The sequence below is a fragment of the Azolla caroliniana genome, unplaced genomic scaffold (assembly GCF_043228905.1).
Source record: "Azolla caroliniana isolate FFs.n. ecotype wild unplaced genomic scaffold, voAzoCaro1.0.p SCAF_15, whole genome shotgun sequence".
NCBI classification, from domain to species: Eukaryota; Viridiplantae; Streptophyta; class Polypodiopsida; order Salviniales; family Salviniaceae; genus Azolla; species Azolla caroliniana.
In genome coordinates this window covers 18,380,911-18,389,326 of record NW_028230450.1, presented here as the reverse complement: position 1 = coordinate 18,389,326, position 8,416 = coordinate 18,380,911, and positions in this window count along the sequence as shown.

Sequence of the window (8,416 nt, the reverse complement as noted above, 5' to 3'; positions counted from 1 at the left end):
GCGCCGACACATTCCTCCCCTTTCCGGGGGTCTCCACCCAATCCATGAAATCTCGCTTCGATAACTGAAGTGCGTCATCGAGACCGTACCTTTCGAGGAGGCGCCCCTCGAACTCTTCCTAGGTCCGGCATCCGGCCTGCACCTCAAGCACCTCCGTGTGGATGCTCGGTGTCGCCACCCAAGGGAACCCAGCCAGACACCTATCCTCCGGGATGTCCCTCATCACCATTTCGGCTCGGTAGGCCACCAAATAGCTCGTGGCGTCCTTCCCATCGAGCGGCCTATTGTGCCAACAATTGCTTCAATGGACCTGTCGAGGGTGTCCGTGCCCTCAGGAGCACTTACTATCCGATCAACTACTGCTGCCATGGCTTCAGCGAGCTCTGATCCCCTCATCTTCAACTCCTCTATCTCCTTGTTTCACGTCGAGTTCACCAAATATGTCAAGTTATTTCGCTTTCGCATGGGAAATAAGGTAGGACCATGGGGGCCTTGAACCGAGGAAATAGCGAAAGAAGAGGAAGGGAGAAGCGCGTACACGTAGGGCCGGGCAAACCTCTCTACAACCGACATCGCTTGCCAGAGAAACACAGGTAGACGAAAAACAAGAGATTCAATTACAACAACAGTAATGATTACAGTGTTAGCAAGATTACAACCGGCTAGCCGGCGACAGAGCCAACCCAGACAATCACACACCCACGCGCGCACACATTAGAGCCTTGCCGGAATGCACACGGCTTTCCTCGAAGCAGAGGCAACCCACCCAAAATCCTGTAGAGAGCAACGAAAAAGGAGGAGAGAGCTCGATTCCTAGTCCGACAGCACCTCGTCCTTGCCTAAAACGCGATCCCCTCTCAGTCCCCTCTCCTCTCCTTTTATAGCCCAAGGAGAGAGACGTTACAGTCTGTTCCATCACTTTTATTCTATGTCCCTTTTGATAGAGATACTCCTCGATTCTCTACCTAATGCATACGCGCTACCTAGGATATTCACATCGCCGACCTGTACCTAACTATGTACAATACATCAAAACATGTCCCCGTGTGTAAGGCCGGTTCACGCACACTATCCACCAATTCCTCCTACGGACGGTTTTCTCCATGACAACATCGGCATATTCTGACAACTCGCCCATGCAACAAACTTGATTACAAAAATTTGGGGCCATTCCGCATCATTGATAAAGTCAACATTGTGGCTTTCCGTCTTGCTCTTCCATCACGCTACCGAATTCACAATGTCTTCCATGCATCACTTCTTGAGCTCTATCATCCATCCTCAATTCTAGGAAGAAGCATCGACCCACCTCCCCCTGTGGCTTTGGCGACCGGGGATGAGTATGAAGTCGAGACCATTCTGGACTCGCGCAAGAGCCAACGAAAGCTCCAGTATCTGGTATTGTGGAAAGGATATCCCATCTCTAAGGCTACATGGGAGCCCGCTAGAAATTTACTAAATGCCCCAGAAGTGGTTCATGATTTTCATCTCCGATATCCTCACAATCCTGCACCTTCTTGAAATCGGCACTTAAGGGGAGGATAATGTCATGAACATCGACTCGAATGTGAACCTTAGGCCCTTTTATATAAATTTCTCCTAGACAAACTTTAGACTTCAAACCTTTGTATAAAGAGTGGTATGTAAGACCTAGTATGTAAGACTCAATATGTAAGACCTAGTATGTAAGACCCAGTATGTAATATTCAATATGTAAGACTCAGTATGTAAGACTTGGCATGCAAGAATTAATATGCTTGATATTATAGTATGTAAGACTTGGCATGAGCATGCTTATCATGCATCACTACATGTATAAAAATAGTTGATCTCCCTTGTTAACATCAAGGAGATCAACACCAGTCATGGAATAGATATTTTTACTCATTGTCATCAACTTCTTGATCTCCCTATCTCATCAACTTCTTGATCCTTGCAACAATGGTATATCTTGTAATTTCTCCCAAATAAATCCATAATTTGGGGGAATACATAACCATCGGTTGGCATCTTCAAAATCCAACAACCTTTGAGATTCATTATCAACCACATCTTCCAAATGTACAATCCCCAATCGAAATAAACGATTGAATTGAGATCTCAACTTCTCTTTCCCATGCCAAAACAACACTCAAGAAGAAACAAGCAATTCATTTTGTAATGAATTACAATATTCTCGATCACTTGATGGTCCCCATTCAAAAAGAGATAATGGATCTTGCCACGATCTTACCAAATGTTGTCCACATATAGAATGTCGAATCTTTAGAGGAATACTTCCATTGAGTAATGACCACCAGGATGCTTGAATCTTTGTTTTCCCGTGCACCGATCCTTCATGCTCAATAAAATATTGCATCATAGGTATCCATGGTTGATTTTGTTGACATATATCTCGTAATAATGCAAATCTACGAGCCATCAAATGCCTTTCCAAATCCAATATTGTTGCTCCACCTAACCTTTAGGAGTAGCGAAATGGTCCCATGAAATCCATACAACTCCCATCATTTCTCGCTTCCGCCACAACATGAACTGAATATGTTGTAAAATGTTTTGTAATGCCTTCTTAGTCCAAGGTAGTAAAGGCAAAAAATATAATAACATGGGTATCAAGATACATTGCACCACTTTGAGTCATACATGAAAGGGCCATAATTTGAGACTTCCAATACATAAATTTGTCCTTCAATTTACTACCAATCCAATCAATCAATTGAACATTTGTAACAACAACACCCAATGGATACCCAAATGTCGATAAATTGATCCTCGTGTAATCACTGACCCTCGCCATCCCAAACATTCCAAATCACTCTCCGTACAAGAAATAAGGCGAGACTTCCTCCAATTTATATACAACCCTAAAGCCAAAGCAAATTGATCCCAAACTTGCATACTCCTTTCAAGATTTTCTTTTGAGGCTTGTAAAAACATAAAAGAATCATCAACCAATGCTTGTGCCACCAATTGTCCACCAGAAGGAAGATGCAAACCCACAATACCACCATTAGCCGCAAGATTTGACAACATTACTAACAAAGGATGTGTAACAATAGCAAATAACAATGGTCTTAGTAGACATCCTTGCCGCACGGATCTAGTAAGAAACACTTTCGGAGTAACTCCGCCATTAACCATCACACGCGAGGTTGCATTTTGCCCTAGCAAGAATATAAGTCGACACATACGAGGACCAAACCCCATATTATACATCACACTTGAGAGGAAAAACCAATAGCTTTTTCCAAATCTAATTGCACCATAACCATTTCTTGATGTGTATGTCGTGCATAATCAATAGCCATTTGAACATTCAAAACATTATGCAATATATTTCTACTTGTAATAAAACCATATTGAGATGGATGAATAAGTTGAGGTAAGAACTTCTGAAGTCTGTTGGATAATATCTTTGCAAACACTTTGTATAACCCTCCCATCAATGAAATGGGCCTCCATTGATGAAATGACTCCGGAGATGGTACCTTTGGTATCAGTTTGATTAAGCCCACCTTCCAGCTCTCGGGCATGAAACCAGAATCCCAACATTGTTGAAACATTTGTGTGAATGGACTCTTAAGCATGCCAACATACTTCTTAAAAACTTCATTTGTAACACCATCCCAACCAGGCCTTTTACAATTTGGAAGGTGTAACAATACCTTTTCCACCTCAGCTTCTTCAAAATCAGCATCTGATTCTTGACAAATATTTGTATTCACGACACTCCCAATTACATTATAAAACTCTTGTCATGCTTTCAACATGTCCTCATTAATAATCAACTCTGGCCCAATCAAATTCTTAAAATGAGTAATACATAACTCAATAACCTTGATTGGGTCTACAATAATGTCATCCCCTATCTTAATGTGTACCACATTTGAACGAGCATATGGTGGTCTTAATCCTTGAAAAAACATATGAGATTGTGATTGATTATCTATAAATCCCTCCTTTAATTGACGTAGTCTTGTCTGTTGATAACTTTGACAAGTAAAATTCTTCACAATGTCCTGTACTTGAACTTAAACATCCAAAAGCTCTTCATCATGTGGATTATTCATCAATAGTACATTGCATCGCGTAAGAATATATGAAAACTTATCAATCAATTTCTTATGTCTTTTAGCATTAGCCATACCATACAAACGGTGAATATCATTGATGTTTTGTAGTGTTGTATCCCATGCATGCCATCCTTTTGAAATAACTTGTTCTGAAAACAGGCCAAAAATTTGTTGCATATAGGCATCAAATAAGGAATGTAATAATAAAGAAGAATTAAACCTCAAAGGAACTCGATCAAGCAATGTTTTGAACATATCTAAACATATGGGAAAATGATCTGATGTCACAACCTCTTGCATAATTGACATATTAAGCATCTCTGGCAAAAAGGACTCATCATGCATAACATACATTCCATCTAACCTACTCCATGTTTCCTTATATTGCATAGACTGAAATGTAAACCCAACCTCATCTTGATGCAACCATTTCCATACATCCAACTTCAAAACCTCTGATGCCAATTTGTCCCAAACTGCTTGCTCAGGAGAATCCATCAATGAGAATTGTGAAGTAGATTGTGAAGCATCAACACACATATTAAAATCACCCATTAACAAACCAACATGGCCCACTAATAATCGTGGATACATTGAAGACCATAACTCAATGCGTTGATTATCATTATTGGGTGCATAGATTCCTACCAACCATATCAAATCCTCAAAATACTTGACTTCCACCACCAAAAAACGTCCATATGGATCATTATAGACTATATGTGGACAAAACAAATCACGAAAAATCATGACAACCCCTAAGTAATGATGTGATAATTGTCCTGCATAATATGCGGAATATCCACACAAATGTAACACAGATCCTGCTAAATCATGACACTTATGTTCAACTACACATAAAACATCCCATTCTTTATCAAATAAAGTTTTCCAGAATATATATTTCTTATGAGGAGAAGATGCCCCTCGCACATTCCATGATACCACTTTCATTTATCACTTTTAGTAAGAACTTGCTCTTTATGAGCAAGTGTATTCATGAATGTACTAACTACTTGTTCAAGAGCTGCATAAGGATTCATGTGTACTACATCCCCTCCAACAATATTAGGGTTTTGTTGTCTAGTTCTAGGAGAATGAAGTCCTTGATTTAATTGAGGTCATACCACTCTTCTTGAATAATCAAATTTTAATTGGTTGGACAATCTTTGATTTCGCACTTGTTTCTACCAAGGATTTTTCTTAAACCCCTCATTCAATCTCAAATTATCTTTTGGTAATGCCTTACCATTAGTATTTTTTGTGTCCCTTTGTATGGCAACACCCTTCCCTTTTATCTTATGCTTCACTTGATACCACTCTCCATCTTCAACATCTGGGTCATCATTAATGCATATTCCATTCTCCTCCCCAACACCTCTAACATGACCATGAACTTTAGGATCTCGCTATAACCCATGAGATGTTCCCTCATCCATGACCATATCAACCATTTAGACAATATCTTTCTCAACATCTTCCTTATTTTTCCCTTTGACATTATTTTCTGGGGATAGTTCACCATGAGATTGGCATTCAGCCATAAAATGCCCCAATTTACCACATTAAAACAATGTCATGCAAAGGTCTCCCATTGAAGCTTAAAATGAAATCGACCAAATCAAGATGTATTTATACTCAACCATCCTGGAAGTTTACAACTTGTATCCCATAACATGCAAAATCTACATTTGTTCAACGAATTAACATGAGGAGCAACCAAAGCTTTACCAATTTGAGACATCAATCCTGGTAGTAAATCCCAAAAGAATGAGTTACTGCAATCAACGGTCACCCAAATTGGACATTATTGTTTTAATAAATCTTTATAATCCACCACTGGAACCCATTCCATCACATGCACCAATCTTCTATCAAAAAATATTGTTACCTTTGCCATCAAAGTCGTATGATGTTCTAACGATCGAAAAACCACATCATAGAAACCTCTTGGACCCACATAGACATCCTCAACACAATTAGGCATTATGAATGAATTCAACCACTACTTAATCCATGATACTAAAGGAAGTTTGCTAGTGAAATACAAAATAACACCACGATCATAGAACTTGTCAAAATTTGCTAACATAGACTTGGTCTCCATCACCACCTCTACAACATCCTCCTCCACACAATCTTTAGCATCTTTCTCATTTTTTTCCATAAAATTGGAAAGCAAAGCCTTAACAAAATCACGACAACTATCAATATTATAATCATCTCCAATAACATCTTTCCCACCAAGAATAGCAACATATGATGTTTTGTCATGTTCTGTAGAATCGATGCACTTTTGCCTCTTGTAATTTTCACAACCATCATTACTACCACATCCATCAACAATCATCAACTCACTTCATGTTGTTGTGTCAACCATCCTAATAGAGATTGAGAGAACTAACTTGAGACGAAGAAGATTTTTCTTGTAGGTTCTTGTAACGATAAGGAAACTTAGCATCCAAATAATCCTTGGAAAGCTCTCTAAATGAGCTTCGCAACAAGCCAAAAATCATAAAAATCAGAGTTCTGAGTACAAAGTTACATCATAAACATATTTCAACACTATTCTTGGAACGTCATCGCTTTTTTTCCTCCTCTCCTCTCTCTCTCTCTCTTTTCTTACACACACACACACACAGAGAGAGAGTTTCTTCCGCTGCACAAGAACACCTACACACTCCTTTTCTTTATACTTATTGAATGTCATTTTTCAATTGGTCTCTACCTCTCATCATTGGAGGGCTGAACATTTCCCCCCTTGTTAGTTCCCTCAACTATGTGAGATGGTTGTCCCTTATCTAGGTTAACAAGGTGAACACTTGTATGAGCTTTAGGTGTATCGTTCTGAGGTCTAAAACTCTTCTTGTTTTCTGGGCAATCTTTCAATACATGACCTTTCTGTTTTCCATAAAAACATTGCCCAAGCATACCCACATATTCCAATTTTTGCATAAACATAGAATTCCCATAGGGTGACGATAAGAGTACCTGAGTAGGTAAATTTTCCATGGAGGGAACTAAGATTCGAATTGATGGGTATCCTATTAACTTTATTTCCAATGCATCTTCACGAGGAGGTAGAACCATGTTGATTCTACAATTGATGTACAACCATGTATTCCTTAGGGATTCTCAAGTAAACAATTGAAATCGGGGTTAGATAGTGCTCCGAATTCATAATTTTGATAGAATCAAAGCCCGTTTCCATGACACAAACAAGCAATTGCATTACGAATGTTAATTATCATATTAGCATTCAACGTTACCTCTATGGACTCAACAGTATCCAATTCTAAGTGATAAAAGGAATGCCCCATGAACTTGTTGAGAATCAAGCTCAACTTGGTCTAGTGTGTGAACTCACCTTGAGAGTGAATAGACACTCCAACGGTCAAGAGTCACCATTAAGTCACCACTTTGTATTCTAGCATTTAGTATGAGTCATAGAATCATATTCTATGACACATAACTTATGAGCTTTCACATTCCCCATGCTCCATGAGTCTTGTAGTTAATGAAGAGAGAGGGTGACTACATAAAGCACCCTCCTCCCACCTTGTATTATGTTGAGTCTTTCTCCTTTGTTAATATACTTAACCTTGCGTATTCTCTGTGTTTTACTCTTTGTCTCTCTCTCTCACACACATACACACACATAACTCATATCTCTTCCGCTTCACAAGAATCCATCTCTTGATTCTTTACATGGTATCAGAGCGATTTGGTAGCTCGATCTAGCCCATTCGCCTCATCGTGATCGTGTGTTGTGCTCCATGCCGACGACCAAGAACCGGCTCATCGCTATCGTAGCTTCTCTACATAGCTCGCATTCGAAGAGAGAAGAAGAAGAAGAAGAAGAATCGACATAATGAATACTCAAATGGGGAGCGCTCTCCCTATCGAGAAGTTGGATCGAAACAACTTCGCATCTTGGGAGTACAAGATGCACCAATACCTTGTCGGGCAAGGCTATTGGAGCTACATCAAAGGAGCGCATGAAGATCGACCCGTCGAAGCGGCTCCCGGATACGCGACATGGGAGCAAGCCACAAGCTGCGTGATGTATTGCTTGGCGACATGTGTTCACGACCACATGCTCGGTTACATTCGAGAAGCTAAGATGCCGAAGGAAGCGTGGGAAAATCTACGAAAGATTTTTGCCACCAACACGACTGCGAGGAAGCTTCAACTCCGCCAAGAGTTGAACAACATTCAACAAAGGGACATGTCCATCACGACATACACCTTGAAGATCAAGGAGCTTTGCGACTCACTCGGCTCAATAAGCGTAAGTATAGATGATGATGAGATGGTGCAAATATGCCTCGGCGGCCTCGCAC